This window comes from Cucurbita maxima, unplaced genomic scaffold, assembly GCF_002738345.1.
Source record: "Cucurbita maxima cultivar Rimu unplaced genomic scaffold, Cmax_1.0 Cma_Scf00178, whole genome shotgun sequence".
Lineage (NCBI taxonomy): Eukaryota > Viridiplantae > Streptophyta > Magnoliopsida > Cucurbitales > Cucurbitaceae > Cucurbita > Cucurbita maxima.
This window is the reverse complement of record NW_019272194.1, coordinates 20,187-29,857: the sequence shown is the minus strand read 5'-3', so window position 1 is coordinate 29,857 and position 9,671 is coordinate 20,187. Positions and strand designations below refer to the sequence as shown.

Below are 9,671 nucleotides of genomic sequence, written 5' to 3'. Positions count from 1 at the left end.
AATTGGGTAACAAATTATTGTTTTCAACTGCATGTCACCTTCAGATTAATGAGCAAACTTTGATGGTTAATAGAACATTAGAAGCATTGCTTAGGGCTATTATTTGTAAGAATATTAAGTCTTGGGGCGAATGTTTGCCACTCATTATTCTCTTTTTGAAGTTGTTTATGGATTTAATCCACTTACGTGTCTTGATTTGCTTTCTATTCATTCTAATATTTTTGTGAGTAAAGCAGCCACAAGTAAGGCAAATGGGATCAAAACATTGCAGAAAGAGGGGAAGGAGACAATTGAGAAACAAAATTTCAATATTGCTTCAAGAATTAGCAAAGGACGGAATGAAATCATTTTTCAACCCTGTAGCTAGGTTTGGGTACATTTTCGCAAGGAGTGAGTCTCATCTCAAAGGAAGACAAAGTTACATCCAAGAGGGGATGACCCTTATCAAGTCCTTGAAAGAATTAATAACAATGCATATAAAATGATCTTCCATGAGAATTTTCAGCACATCCTACTTTCAATGTTGCTGACTCGAGTCCTATTGATGTAGGTGATGATTTTCTGATTCGAGGACGAATCCTTTTGAAGAGGAGGAAGATGATAAGGGCCACGGTGTTCCAAATGTTCCAACTATACCTATTACACGATCCAAGGCTAAGAAGATTCAACAAGCATTCATTCTTCATCTACAAAATTTGATAGGCTCGGTTCAACTATTATTTCATGTGTTACAAGCTTATTAGATTGAGGAAGGACCATTTGGAGCTTCAGAAGTGAATATTTACACGGTTGAAGGAGCAGATGAAGTTGCAAGCATCATTACATGAGTTGTTAGAAAACTTTATTTATTTTTAATTTCATAAAGTTTGTAATGGTAGAATTATCAAATTGACTTCATCTTTTGTGGAGATTCAAGGGGATCGAGATTAAATCCCGGCCACTAATTTTCATTCATGCCATGTTTTAATTTTTATTCTTTCTTATTTCTCAAAGATTAAAAAAAAAATTATCCTCTCTCGCATATGGTTCGTTATTTGATTATTTTCTCTTGAGTGAAATTTAAGTGAAACACATTCTCTACCCAAGTAATTGCAAGATGCAAGCTTCACACTAAGAGGAATCAAAGTCCCTATCAACGTCCTTAAGTGTCAATTTTTATTCTCCATCTCAACATAAATTAAACTTATTTTCGTGAAGATATCTATTTATAAAAGAAAAATATCTCAGAGTCACAAAAATAAAAATGAGATATAGATACGAGACATAAATATGATACCAAATAGATATGGTAACATGTCATTTGTAAAAAACTAGGACACCGATGTGACAATGATACATTAATTAAAAAGAATTATTTCAAAAAATTTATCAATTTTATATTAGAAATAAACTCATATAAATAAGTTTATATGTTTGTATACTTAAAAAAAAAACTTAAGGTACGTTTCACTCTCAAAATATATTCAAAGTCAAGGGTATGATACGAAATGCTGGATTATAAATTTGTAATGTATCCATTGTATTAACAAGTATTCAGTACATGCCCAACACGTGTTAGATTAGTGAAACTAAGTTATTCTCATGCTTTCTTTACACCTATTTAAAGTAGTTTGAAAACTAGCACGTCAAATATTATAATTGACTAACTACAACTTCAATTTTGTCCTTTAAGGATGGTTTTGACCAAAGAGAAATAAAATCCTAAATTTAGTACATAGTTGCAAAGATGGACATGAGAATGAGTTATTCTCATATGGAAAGAGATTTAACCGTAAGTTATATCTCATATCCTCTCTTTACCAATTATTTAGTTTTATTTAGTATGTTTCATAAAGATACGTCTATCGATAGCAAAAATAAATAAATAAATAAATAAATAGAATAGATTAAATTACCCAAAAGTAATGGCTAACATAATTTAAAAAAAAAATCATAAAAGGAAGAATGGATTAAATTGGCTCATTGCTAACATAATTAAAAAAAAAAACACAAACAACCAAAAATCAAGATTTGGAAAGTGTTAAACAGTTTTGATATATAGAAATTTCAAGACTTTACTACTGCAATATTCCAATGAAATCTAACACTAGAGCATCATAAAATTTAGAGAAATGATTGAAATGGTGAATGGGTCATTGACGATAGAAATGGAAATGGTGAATGGGTCCTTGACGATAGTCGACCGTTATACTCTGGTTTTGGATGTAAGTGATGATTATCGGCAATATGAGTTGTGTCATTACCACACCGTTATCAAGAGGAAGTAAAGTATAGTAGAATAGATCAAGCGATCCATTTGTTGAGAGTACTGTAAGAGGCACACAAGCAATATTTTAAGTTACTTTTAAGATTAAAGGTAATAAAGTAATTACTGCCAGTTCTTTTTATGCATCTTATTTTGATCTAGCACATAAATGCTTCCTAATTATTTTATTTATTTTTTTATGAATTAGGTTATGAAGATCATTTGAATTATAAACGCTTTAATTCAAACAATATTTAATAACTAATGGTTTTAATATTTATACTCAAATATACTAACAAGTACTAGTAACACTAGTCTCAATGACTTAAATAATACAACTATTATCTCGAACTATAAAGAATTTAATTCCAACCTATTCTAATGGACAAACGCTTTATTAGACTATTGTAAGATTTCACTTCCTCAATTTAAGTAGCGTTCAACTACAACTATAAATATCAAATTCTTAAGTATTCATGAACAAAATCGGCCTAACAATGTCTCTTGGAACAATTTACCAAAGGTGTTAGAATGAGCAGTGTGGAAGGGTTGCCTTTAGATGCTTTAGTACCAATTAAAGATGTCAATATCCTAGTAGTGCAAAATGCAGGAAGGTTCGTAATTGAAAAGAATAACGAGAATAGTGAACATCGTGTCATCTACAAGCGTGTGGTGAACGGTCTAGTTAGTATGACTAGAGAACATCGTCCTTGCAGAATTTATATTATTGTGATAGAAGTTATAAATAACGATGATATTCCTTGGTCTTTTATTACAAAGGTGCAGAATTTTCTTTTTGTGCATGTGATATATCCATCGCCACCTACTTATAAGCTCTCATCTTTTAAAGAAGTTCTCGAGTTCCTTGTCCCCAAGTAGCAATACAACTACTAGAATGCTATCCCTACTTATAATAAGCCCTCTCTCTCTCTCTCTCGAAATATATGTGTGTGTGTTTGTGGGTGTATTAATCTCTTTAATTAATGAAATATGGCATAGTCATAATGATATTATGAGTATCTTTTCTATCCCTCCCTTCCTTATTGCTATATAAAGAAAATGAAGATTATAAGTAAAAGTGTACAAGTAATTTGTTACTTTTGAACTTAAAATGCTTATAATTCAATTTATCTTTGTTATCAACAATAATTATCAAACGGTATATAATTTTGTCCAAGTAAGGTCGCTTCTGATTCCCTATATGATATCATAACACAAAATCGAGCGGAAGGGTTAACGATAAAATGATAACAAAAACCCATTCGTCGAACTAACTATAAAGGAAGGGTTGGTTGGAAACCATGTCTATACTTCTTTGCTTTAATCACAGGTAACTAAAGATATATAAGAACAATAGAATATGTCATGCCCAGTCAAAACATAAAAAATTTCTTGCCATGTTATAGTTAATGAGTATGGTATGCACAAAGATCCGACGTCACACTTCATGATTGGAGACCAATACAATTAGCTAAGGTCGTCCATACCGTCTTTGGTCGAATTATGTCAAGCAAATGTTGCAGCAAGCAAAGAGATTTAAGGCACAAATGTCTCTGATGTGAAAGGCGCACCAATTCAATGAGATTTAAGTAACCATGAATAAGACACATGATACAGCTTGTAAACGAAAAAAGTCCATGACTCTTGTTATTTTCTTCCACTACAAACCTTCTAGCCTCGTGCACTTTTTTGTCATTGACATCCTTAATTGAAATTAGAATTGAAGGAAACACTTCTCCACAACTTATTATGGAACACCTTTGATAGACAGTTTCAACAGATTTACTTTGTCGAGGAATACTTTAACATTCGATATTTATAGTTGAACGCTACTTAAATTGATGAAGTGAAATCTTACAATAGAGGTTAATAAATCATTTGTCTATTAGAAGGGAGCTTGGAATTAAATTCTTTATAGTTGAGATAAGGGATATTTTAGTCCAACCAAGTATACTTTTTAGTTTTAAAATTAATTAATTTTTTTAGTTTAAAATAAATTGATTTTTTAGTTTTAATTTTATTCCGAATAAATTAATTTTGATGTGGTGTTATGTATTTTAATAAAATTAACATTAACTTAATCAACAAAAATTTGTATTTTTTTTTTAAATTATAAGCTAAATTAATAAAAATACCATTGAAATTTGCACTTTATCTAAAAAAAATTACTCATAATTTTTTTTTTTAAAAAAATACTGTTGAATTTTCAAAAAAAAAAAAGCTTCAAAACTACTCTTTAACTTTCAAAAGTGTTTAAAAAAAGATAGATGATGAGAAAATTGTGTTCATGGGGAGAAAATTGAAGGTTATTTTAGGGGAAGGTTTTCAAGATCAGTATAAGATCCTGAAAACATAACAAGAAGTAATATCCTAGCTTAAGGTCGCCATTAAGAACCTACTAGTAGGCTACTTACTAAGTTTTACAAACTCCATGTTTATCATGTTTATCCTAGCTTAAGGTCCCATTAAGATCAGTATAAGAGTTGCCTTTTGAAAAGGACTGGAAAGGAAAAAGTAAATGAAGAGGGCAAAAAAAAAGTCATTTTATCAATTATCAAGAATCTTTCCGGATTTGTAATTTCTTATCTAGAAGGAATCTCAAGATTCAAAATAAGGGAAAAATGATATAAAAGCAATTAAGAATTTGTAGAAAAATTATGATTGTTCGAGAAAATAATTATAAAATATTCAAAAAGTGGAATATTACCAAAATACCCCTGGAAGAATGGATAGTTACAGAAATGGCACTCTAATTAGAATCAGAGCATCTACCGTGACCATCCGAGCAAAATCCTTCGAACTCAAATCTCAACCGTCGAATCTCCTCCAAAATTTGATATGATCTAGAACGAACACGCACGGATCATCACATCCAACGACTAGTATTCAAAGCCAAGGTCGGTAAGGCTATGATCGGAGTTGATATCTCCGAAAAATTATCCAAAAAGTTCGATCTCTAAATAACGAAGATTCTGGAGCTCTCAATGTCGGTTTAAGCATCTCCTATAAAGTCTGAAATAGGAGCAACAATATGGAATAAGAATCGAGAAAGGTCGATCCCCCAATCGAAAGCAATGAGCGTTTAGATTATGGGTCTCCTACTCTCAGATTTCTTCCAAATTCGAGAGCAATCCTCCACCATTTCTCTTCAATCTTATTCCTACAGTTTCTCAACAAGATTACCCACAAGTTCTATGAAGGAATAGAGTGCTGAAAGTGCCTAGAAACCATTCCCCCAATTCAATCCTCCATTGAAGAACATCAAGAAAAACTTTAAAATCCAATCCGAGGATACATGATGACTCGTCGAGCAAAAATGATTCCAATCAGTTTCTGCACCTCCAAGGAATGCTTCCATAGAAGACCACGAAGAAAAATAACCTCGAGAGCGTGCCGAATTGAAGGAAATAGGTTTCGAAATTAAATTGGGGATAAGAGTCGAATTCCTATCTACATTCTCTTTTCCTTCAAATTAAGGATTCCTCTAGTTTCAGATGAAGAAGTTTAGTAAACTTGATGAAGGAATCGAGAGCTGAAACGTCATCGAACAAACTACCCACGAGATCGAAATCTTGCGTTTCGAGTGAGTAGCATACCGAGAACGATTTCTAGAAGTTAAGGTCCTACACTCAAAGACGTTCCTCCAAAACCAATTCCTTTAGCTTGAAGATAAGATATGGAAGAGGTTCAATGAAGAAATAGGGCCTTGAAACCCCTAGAATCGGCTACCCAATAAAAAATCCTTTGTTTTATCTCCAACGATAAATCAGATTTTGCATGAACTTTGGAAGCGAATATCTTACGCTACGATCCACGAGAAGGTATCAAATAAATCCCTAGCCCTTTCTTGTAACATCCATCTTTAAGTTTCACGAAGAAATCAAGGAGAGAAACGCTGTAAATGTGGCTGTACAAGCCGAGTTTCAAATGGCGGCAATGCGAAAAATGCGCATCTTCTTCCTATTTAGAGGAAGAAAACGATGATATGGCCAGTTCAATTGAACTGTCCAAGTCAACTCAAAATTTGACCTTTTCTCAAATTTTCTCAATTTTAACCCCATTCTAGACCGATTCTCGTAAAAAACATTATAGTTTCATAAACTAGACACAATAAGGAGTATGTGGAAGGAAATTTGAAGTAATTCAGATACTGGAAGCTCAATAATGGAGGTCCCAAACGTCGACGACGAGACAAGTAGCCCCCTTGGACTCTTTGTTAAGAAATACTTGTAGAAATCGCTTGGATTTTCATATGAACCCTAAACCAAGTATGAATTAAGAATATATGGAAAAAAAAAACCCAAAGAACCCTGAGTTAAGACCCTGAACCAATCAAATAGCTCGAGATTTAAGTAATGTTAAAATAACCCACTATCTGAGCTCCGGTGTCTATCAAATTTTAATACTGAGCATTTATAGCTTGAGGTTAGATATGAAATTTGGTGGTCATTGGATATGGATAAGTAGGTAAACCAAGAAACGGTGTAAAATGACCTTAAGGGGTAAAAACTATATTATTTCAAACCCTCCATTGTTGCTTCTACTTTGCATGAAAATGCTTCCACTAAATCATGTTACTAACTAGTTGGTTTGGTTCGGTTCAATTCTTGGGTCCACTAGATTGAATCGACCTAGCTCAATTAAACTCTTGATAATATAAAAATCATAAGTTTCTTAAATTACGTTAACTTAAAAGTTTAGCCCCTAATTTTTTTTTTAGAAAGTTTAGCTTTGTGTCTAGTTGATCTCTAGATGCTTAAAAGTATCTAATAAAACTTCTATGCAAGGAACTTTTCTGTATAAGTGATGTAAGACTTCAGGTTTATTATTAAGGAATTTTAAAGGAGTGATTTGATATATCATAGAGGACAAAAGATTTATTTGTTTCAAATATCTTATGTTGACCATTCTTTTTTTGTCAAATATTTTGAATATTATCATTGTGAATTACTAATGCCGATTGAATCTCATTAATAACAATATCCCAAAACTCGGGTAAAGATGACATCAAAATTAATACTTTAATTTCATCTTCAAAATTTATTTCTACTTAACTCAGTTGACTTATAATCATAATAGTCACCCATACACAAATGTTTACAACCTTAAAAGGTAAATTTGTAAGGAGTACACGAGAAAAGTGCTTAAAATAGTTTCAAAATATAAAAAAAAAAATATATAGGGATTGGTCAAAGTCAACATTTGTTTTCTGGTTAGCATGGTACCATCAAAACTTGTTTATTTCTTTGAAATGTTTGAGTTTACAATTTACACGTTTTCATTTAGAAATGAAGCAAAATTAGTCTGGTTGTAAAATGTTGTCACGCTTAAAACTACCATAAAGGTATAATCGACCTATTATCCTTCCACCAATAGGAGCAAAAGGCAACGTTACTAAGTGAAACTAGTTTCATGTCATTTATTCAACAATAAGGGTGTTAGCATGCATTTGGAAATGAACTCATATTTAAAAAATTTAGATAAAATAGAAAAGAATTGTTATCTCAATGATAATGATACTATGTGAAACTAGCCTCAAGATGCTTCCTTAACTCTTAGGGGCGGTAAACCAATGGTTCCTTCACCCAAGACCCATGGCCCAACTCCCAACATGGAAGGGATAATCTAGAGAATCATTCCAAGAACCCTAACAGATGGGTTACAAACTCACATTATCAAGCTCAACAACAAACAATGTCGCCGGCAAACTTATGAAGACTACATGAAATTATGAATATATTAATGTTGGATTTTTTTAATTTACCGATTTTTAAAATGTTAAATTATGTAAAATTACTGGCAAATAAGAATATTTTAGAGAGCTTTTCCTTTTTATTTAAGATTTTGATATTCAAAAAGCTAAAAAACAAGGAGATGAAATATTAATGATATTAATGGGTCATAGGTTGTTGAAGAGGAGTGAGTGAAAATAAAAAGGGAGATGATTTATGCAAGTCACTAATAGTTAGAACCTTATTTTAGAATGTTAAGGGCATTAATTTTGAAAGTTCATGAATATTTTTGGTACTAGTGGTTTTGTCAATATAAGAATGCAACTTATATTAAAATTCATACTAAAAAATTACTTTTTTTATGTTTATGTCACGAGCCATTTCCGAAGCAAGTTAAAAGAGGTTGAACACAAAGTAAAATGTTTTCTCGAAATAAAAAAAGAATTAAAATATAATAAACATATATATTTACATTATATTCAAAATAGAGTTTATAGGTTCATAGTACAAAATAAGGGAAAGGTTAAAAAAATCATTTTAAAACATCAAAAATAGTTTTGGTGGGTGTTGTTGGTCTAGGGCAACTACTCTTAGTTACATGAAAAAGATGGAGTGAGTACAAGACTCGGTAAGTTAGCCTAATTGTAAGTAAGTTTTTAACCATGTTCATAGTGGGTGCTTGGATACCACACTCTTTTGTTAATGATAGCTTGGTTCTTGTCCGAGAATAGTGGCCCTTAGGTTCTAAGTACATGGTTCTATGTGGTGGAGGACTTTGGAATAAGGTTTGGAATCGGTAATTATTCTTATTTCTTTTCCTTTAGACACTCGGTGGTTGGGAGCAAATCGAACAAAGTGTTCGTCCAAAATTTTTAAAAGGGCCCAACCAGATTCGAACTGGTGACCTCTTGATCTGCAGTCAAATGCTCTACCACTGAGCTATGAACCCATTTTATATGATTTTAGCCTTAGTGACCCCTTCTACCAAGTGTCAGTCCAAAAGTGTAAAACGTGTCTGTCGAAAATAGAAAGGCCAAAAAGATAATTCAAACATAGTTCATCTACAAACTACCCAAAGCTATTAAATACAAATTGAAGAAAATAAGAAATAACATAAATAATCTTAAATGTAATTCAACTCCCGAAGATAAAAAGTCTTCAAATTACATTCCAATGTCAAGTGATATTTTATTACAACTCAATTCTTTTCTTGATTTATTGTAATTGAACTTAAAAGTATGACAAATACGCTGGATTTATTTTAAATTTCCTTTAAAATTGTTGTGCACGGAGTACAATGGAAATAATATATATATTTTTTTTTACTGTTTTGTAATTTGTATGGTATTATTAGAGGCTTTTGAATGAAATATGATAATTGATTCTCGGTCCTCTTTGACAATTTTAGATACCTCCATATCCGATATTTGATGCGTCACGTTTCACTATGAGATCTGCCCTTGGGTCAATAAGACTTAAGTAGAGAGTTTATTTGACTAATGATTTGATTTTTTTGGGTTGTAGAGATATCCTTTACAAATCAAGACTTTGTATTATTTTCAAGACACTCATCAAGACATTTGTAAATATGCCTGATATCTTGAAGGATTTAGGACACATAATTGAGAGAACCTAAATTTTTTTTGAAGTTGGCTTTTCTAGGCTACGTCATCACGAAAGTTTGAGACAAACTC

General features: G+C 31.8%; 1 non-coding gene across 1 annotated transcript; it reads right to left on the bottom strand.

Moving 5' to 3' along the window:
- Positions 1-8,854: 8,854 nt before the first annotated feature.
- On the bottom strand, positions 8,855-8,926 carry TRNAC-GCA. Its single transcript has one exon. It is a non-coding gene; the product is annotated as a tRNA-Cys (tRNA).
- Positions 8,927-9,671: the final 745 nt, after the last annotated feature.